The sequence below is a fragment of the Pseudophryne corroboree genome, chromosome 6 (genome assembly GCF_028390025.1).
Source record: "Pseudophryne corroboree isolate aPseCor3 chromosome 6, aPseCor3.hap2, whole genome shotgun sequence".
NCBI lineage: Eukaryota > Metazoa > Chordata > Amphibia > Anura > Myobatrachidae > Pseudophryne > Pseudophryne corroboree.
Window position 1 is genome coordinate 471,906,398 of NC_086449.1, and position 7,817 is coordinate 471,914,214.

The window sequence follows — 7,817 nt, forward strand, 5'->3', positions numbered from 1 at the left end:
ACAGTGTACTTTGTGAAAAATGACCAGCAACGCAGCTGTGCAGATCTATCTAGTGTGTGGCTGCAAATGATTGGATGTGTGGCTGCACAGTACATAGGGGGTCATTCCGACCCGATCGCTCGCTGCAGTTTGTCGCAGTCCAGCGATCAGGTCGGAACTGCGCATGCGCATGGCAGTCGTCGGTGTCCAGCGATCGCCTCTGAGACAGAGGCGGTCGCTGGGACGGGAGGGGGCTGAACGGTGGCGTTAAGCCACTGTTTAGTAGGCGCGGTCTGGCCAACGCAGGCGTGGCCGGACTGTTGGGGGGGCGTGGCGCGGCGGCTGCGTGACGTCTCACGCAGCTGCTGCGGGCAGCGACAGACAACTCCCGGCCAGCCGCAGGAGCTGCGCTGGCCAGGAGTTACTCCACAGATACGAAGGAATCGCCTCTGTGCGATGCTTTTGTATTTGTGCGGGGGGGTGCCGGCACTGACATGCGGGCGGACTCCCGCATGTCTGAGTTTACGATTGTAGCTGTGCTAAATTTAGCACAGCTACGATCAACTCGGAATGACCCCCATAGATCTGCACAACTGCAAATAGGTCAATGAGTAGGCTGTTTGACTGGAATGCAAAAGGTTATTTGTTTGAATCCTTGGTATGGCAGTATATTGAAATGTGTTTTTTTAATAGAGTATCATAACTGAACAACAACAAGCTCTCAAGTTAAAGGCATAAATGTGAGTAAAGAGTATTTGTGTCCAAATCCATTTTCTTCTAGTGTTCTATAAATGTGTGTCTACAATAAATAAATAGACACACATTTTTGTCAGAAAAATTCCGTGTTCAGGGTTATCCTTATGACGGGATTAATCCTTAAATGTTGAAATAAAATAATATCTCTATGAAATGACAGTCTCGGAGTGCCACCATTACGACATATACATTGGAGGCCAACACCTCATGGAGGGCACCCGACCAAGTATGCTGGATTGCTTACAATACGGAGTGCTGGGATTTTTAGACTATATATACATTACTATATATTTACAGTATTGAGGGAAAAACAAGGTTAGGGTATTATGGTTTTGTTTATGGGTTGGGGTATACAGTGCTGCCATCAAGGGGGTGTTCTGGGTACACTTGTCCCAGGCCTGGCTGCTCGTACTGCCTGCCGCTGCTGGGGGGACTGTCTTAGACCGCCGCTGAAAGTACTACTCTTTGCATTGGCGGTATTGCCAGAGGCCGCCGATGCCGGTATTCTCAAATACCCTGCGCCACTTCCCTTCTCCCGTCATCGCGGGCTGCTCCCCGCCGCCTGCCACAGGTCCTAGCAAGAAAGCTGCAGGAAAAATCCCTGCCAGCTTGCTGTTCAATAAAGTTATTGTAGGATGCAGTGTGACGTCATGATGCGCCATTGAAGAGAAGAGGAGCCGCTGCACCGGACTGAAAAACTCAGGACCAGACAGAGTAGGAGAGATGATGCCGGATTTTCGCAGCAAGGGGTAAATATGTATTTATGTAATTGCTGTGAGAGAGGCAGAAGGGGGCCAGGGGCTGGATGTCATCAATAGTATTATAGGACTGGAGGAGGACACAGCACACAGGGGGTGCCTCTATGTGCACCACTGCAGCACTATCTGACTAAAATATTTTTTTGTAAGAGGGAGGTGATGGGTGCCCTGCCTATTTTGTCAGTTCCGGGCCCCACAATTTTTGGTGGCAGCCCTGGGGTATAAGGGATAGGGTAACAGGCTTGGTGTAGCGGTTTGGGAAAAGTATTAGGGTTAGTTTGACGGCTTGGGTTAGAGTATAAGGGATAGGGACCAGTGACAATGATGTCAAGCGATGTTCTTTGATACTAGGATGACAAATCCTGTGTGTTTGGACCAGGGCTGTTTCTCCCAGTGCGAGATTAAAAAATGTGTCCCCCCCATTGACATTAAAAGATTGCCCCCCCCCCCCATAGATATAAAAAACATAAATTTGAACGCGCCTACGGCACACGCTCCCAGCAAGGGGGTGTGGTCTCTCTAAAATGGGTGTGGTCTCACCTGAAAAAACTACCTTACACCCCAGTTTTTGACCCTGCACCAACAGATCACGGCCACCACAGGGGAAAAACATAAATTCCACTATATTAAGCCCCACACAGTAATGCCCCCTGCACCATATTATGCCACACTGTAATGCCCTTGATACATAATGCCCTACAGTAAAGCTTCTAATTACTTTTAACTTCCCTGTTCGCTGCCAAAGGTTTCACGTGCTGGGTGTCATGCTTGTTGCCAGGGGTTTCATGCTCTGGGGTCCATGCTGGTTGCCAGGGGTTTCATACTCTGGAACGGGTGTCATGATCATTGCCACAGATGTGTAATGCTTATTGCCAGGGGTAATGCTCATTGTCAGGGCTCAGGGGTGTGTAATGCTAGTTGCCAGGGGTGTGCAATGCCAGTTACAAGGGGTGTTTAGTGCTCGTTGTCAGGAATAATACTCATTGTCGGGGCTCAGGGGTGTGTAATGATAGTGCCGCGGCGGGCACCCCGTGTGACGACACGCCTCTGCCGCTGCAAGAAACGGCAATGGTTTCATCCACTGTATGTGTGTGGTCAGTTAACTTTAAATAGGAACTGCCCACCAGGAAACCCTTGCTTGTTTTGTTTTGCCTACTTGCAGAATTTTTATGTAAAAATTCAGACACTTTCCTCTGCTGGTTCAGAATCCTCACCATTGCATCTCTGGATTGGTGCGTTTTTCCATGCAATATTTGCGCTAAGACTGGGTAAAGTGAGCGTGGTAAACAGATACGGTTTTCCACCATCCATCTGTCACCGTGTATTCGCCCACCTAATTTTTCCCAATCCTTTTTCTCCTTGCCTAAAGCCTGTGCTTGTAATTTGCACAATAACTGTAAGTCTAATGACTCTGGTGTGACAGTTAACATCACCTGAGTGTCTGGCAGAGGCTGGACTGCTGCAGCTTTTGCAGCCTGATCAGCTAGAGCGTTTCCTCTGACCTCTGCAGTGTCCTCTTTAGTGTGCGCTTTGACCTTTATAACTGCTAATTTCTTTGGCAATTGAAAGGCAGCAAATAATGCCCTAATACAGTCTGCATGTTTTATTGGTTTTCCTGAAGAACCTATAAAATCTCTGCTCTTCCAGATAACTGCATAGTCATGGGCAATACCAAAGCAGTACCTTGAGTCTGTATAAACGTTAACTGTTTGACCTTCAGCATAAATACAGGCTGCTATCAGTGCCCTAAGTTCTGCCTTCTGAGCTGAACTACCTGATGGCAAGGGTTCCTGTATTAAGATGTCTGTTTCTGTGGTAACTGCAAAACCTGTATGAGGTTTCCCATCCACATAGTACCTGGAGCCATCCACAAATAAATGTAAATCTGCATTTAGTAGAGGATGTTCCTGTATTTCTGGTGTACTTGCGGTTTCAAGATTCATTAACTCTATACAATCATGTTCTTGATCGTGTATAGAAATTGAAAAATTTAATTGGTTTTCTGTGCCTGTCATTTCATCATCACTCGCACCATTCCCCTCTTTTGAAACCAGCGGCAATAATGTAGCTGGGTTCAAAGAAGTACAACGTTTGATAGTGACATTGGATGGTGTAAGCAATGCTACTTCATATTTGGTTAGTCTAGCAGCAGATAAATGTTTAGTCTGCGCTTGGTTCAGAATTTCAGTCACTGAGTGAGGCACCTGTACAGTTAAGGGATGACCCAGAACAATATCAGCAGCTTTGTCCAACAATAACGCTGCTGCTGCTACTGACTTGACACATGTTGGTGCTGCCCGTATGACTGGGTCTAACTGTACTGAGTAATACGCTAGGGGTCGCTGTTTGTCACAATGTACCTGCGTTAATATTCCTTGCGCATGGCCTGAAATTTCACAACAAAACAAATTGAAAGGCCTTGCATAATCAGGAAGTCCTAATGCTGGTGCTGATATTATGTCTGTTTTTAGCTGACAAAAAGCATCTAGCTGTTCTTGTGTCATGAGTAATGCACCTTGTGCATTTTGTCCCTTTAGGGCATCATATAACACTAGTAGTTTCTGTGATGCGCCTACAATCCACTCTCTGCAATAAGTGATCAGTCCTAAAAGGATATGAGTTGTTTACATGTTTGAGGAGGTTTAACTTCTGAAAAAATGTCCTCCTTTTTGTAGTGATATGCTTACTATAAGCAGAAATGCAGTGTCCTAGAAATTGTACTTTGTCTTGTGCATATTATAGCTTATTTCTATGTACCTTACATTTTTTTTATATATGAATAGCAATAAGGGTTGACATTTGGGTTCTATTTAAAAATACCTTACACTTGTGGTTCTTTTGATGGCATCATATAAAACTTAGTTTTCTGTGATGCCCTTGGAATGTATTTTGTACAATAGGTGATTAATTTTAGAAATGACTTAAGCTGTTGTAAGGTGCGTCATAGAGATATTTCTAAAATAAACCTCCCTCCTTTACTGTTATATGCCAAGCATCAACAGTGATGCAATGTTAATGTATGTTCACCTAACATCTTTCAGAGGTATCATTTATGCATTGTTACAGTTTACAGTTACAATCTTGATTTTATACCATGTAAATGTAATTGTATCATGAGGGCAGACTTCTATCTTAGGGGTATGGACTATGACTACAGTTTTGCCCACTTCTCATACCTAGTTTACCTCATCACTTGGCCCCACCCCTTGTAATAGTTACCCAAACACTTCCTGATTTTCTGACATTTCATTACACACTGTAACTGGAACAGTAACGAGCTGTACATTAAAGAAAATATTTTCTTACATCTGTAACATGTTTCTAATTATTTACCTATTAACTGTTACTGTTTTAGACACAGAGATATTAATTTTACTGTGGAGATTTTTTTTTTTTTTTTTTAATACAAATACATGTCATATTTGTAGTCTTATGACAGCCCTTTGCTATTGGCTGGGGCAATATTCATTTGGCCACAACACATTTCATTATACTTATCCAAAACTTTATATTAAGATAATACTATTTTACACACACAAATAAAACACTGAGAGTGAGCCAGCACTCTCCCAACTCCGAACAGGGGTTAGCTGGAGTTTAATGATAAACCATTAGAACTTACATAATACATTATATCACACACTTTTATTGAAGTTTACAAGTCATTTGTAGCCACTGATTCAATACATATTTACCAATGTAATTTACAGACTATATATTTTGCTACTCTGTGGCACAAATTGACAGAAAAGTGCAAACACACTGATTACAATTTATGAATAATTTCTTTACACAATTTGATAAGCATGCAGTTTCAGAGACAAAAGCAGCCTGAAACTGAGACTTTTGGACCCCAGTTTTACCTAATGACGGACCAGACCAGCCCACATGGGAAGGCAAAAAGGAGTAAAGAGTAGATTACCACCAGCTGGTTTTATGTTTGCATTTCCATGCCACCTGAGTCCAATTGTCCATCACTAAGCAGGATCCAGAAAACTTATAACCCTTTTTGGATTCTATTTCTAGGTTTAAATTATTTTTTATTTTTTTACATGTTTAATGAACTTCATAAATTGTTGTTTAACATCAGGGAGTTCTGTAACTGTTATGTTAACAGTTCTGAATTTGTTTATGGCTTGTACCATGTTGTGGTTTTGCGCCGCTCTGCCTGCGCTGCATTACCATCCACAGCTGCTACAGCAGGTGTGATTGAATCTTGTGTACATACCGGATACAATCCATAGGGGACTGGTCCCTCGGGTACAATATATGCTGGAGGTGCAGATGCCAGACTAGAGACCACACATCCAGTTTGTTTAGGATGCACTCCTGGTCTTTTGACATTACATGCTGTGCACTCTTTAGTTTGCCAATGTATAAGTTTAGGGCATCCGCATCTCCAAGTATATTTTGTAGGTTTCTTATTTTTAAGTAATGGCAGCCATTCACTGATTAACTTTTTAGATTTAACAGATTTTCTAACATTTGGGCTTTTACAGGGTTTACATTTGTAAGACCAGGGTGTCTGACAAACTGGACATATTGTGTTATCTGGTGGGTTACAATGTCCACAATTTGGACATGCCCAGTAAGGATACCCTTTGGTTTTCTTGGGACCTTTACGTATCATTGTTTCCTGTCCAGATATGTCTGCATCTTTAAAATCATCCATATTAATTAGAGCCATTTGTTCTTGAGTTTGTCCTAACTCTTCTAACTTTTTCTTATACTGAAGTAATTTACCTGTTTTAATCCACAAATCAAGACTCTGTTCCAGATTATTATCCTTCACATATCTCCCATAGGTTACTTTCATTTGTTTCAACCTATCCGGGTCTAGAGTGCCAGTAGTAGTCACTTTTGCCCATTGAAACAATCGTCTCATACCCTTCAAGCATTGCTCACCATGTACATTCTTCATAATGTCCATGGCACTCCGAGGTGCTTCATCCGAAGGATAAGTATTTGTATTTCCCATACTTATGGCCAGTAAGTATTCAATAAAATCCGGGAAATATCAGTAACCTGGATCTAACGGATCCTCAGAGATATAACGGTGAGGAAAATTGCCTGAAACAGAGGTGATTTGTAACCAATTTTTACCTATGTCACTATCCTTTGGAATGAAATGACATCCCATCAATATGAACACATCATCTGGGTTTTCTCTATTTTCCCAAACCCCTTCTTCTGCAGAGTACACTACTGCTTTTAAAACAAATGGATGTCCCTCCCCTAACTTGTGTATGATTGCTATGCAGACACAATCCTGACAGGACATTTAACTTGCATTCATTGCTTGCAGCAGTCTGTGGTTACAGCTCACGGAAGAGAGAGAAAAAAAAAGAAATTTTAAACGGCTTCCGTTTCTGATTTTTTTTTCTTAACTCTGTACGCTATAATTTTTAAAGCGACAGGACGTGGTTTTATGGTACTAACAAGGTATGCAAGTCAGATGCAATGATATTCTATCGTGACTGTAACTTAGACTCGTATATTATGTACAATATATTGTTCTGAACCTTCCAATTCAGACAGTATATCTGACCAATCCTTTCCAATATTTTTTACTTTAAGAATAAAAAGACAACCTATTGGTACAAAAATGTTAAACCCCTCTTCCCACGGTTCAGAGAATAAGGGTGATTCTCCTGGATTACAAATATAATGTAAATAAAATTTCTGATTGTGGTGTGCCTTTACTAAGAGTACTACACACTTACAAAGGGGACATGTTTGTTTCATAACTCTGACTTATTTCTAGAGTCTTTTTACAATATTCTACATATATAGACTGCCGTAACACAAACTTAAACTACGTTCTAATTTTCAATATAAGACAAAACAAGACAGTGGTCGCAGCAACGTTTAGTTTAACAACCCATCAGTTGGTTATATGCAGACACACTCTAAATACTCAGAATCCATTTACTCCCACATTCATTCATTGTTACGTCTTTATAACACATATATAAGCACATATAAGCAAGAGATAGAATGAAAATGAGAAAAACCTGTTTACTGAGTGAACTTTGTGCGTGCGATCCCGATGCCTGTCTCCCAGCGGAACAGAGTGGACAATTAGCAGGAATGAGAGTCTACAGAGAAATATCTCTACGTACCATGCATGGGTTTTGAGTCTCAGTCCAGGAACCGTCCGCTCAGTCGTCCGCTGTTCAACAGGTGATGTGGGATCTCTGATTCGGAACCTCCATATTGATAAAGGTAACCCCAGGATAGGGCACCCCTCGCTGATTTAAGCTCAAGCACACACTCAATCGGTCAGCATCAGGTTCATTCATGGCTGCAGCCAGTTACCAGTTA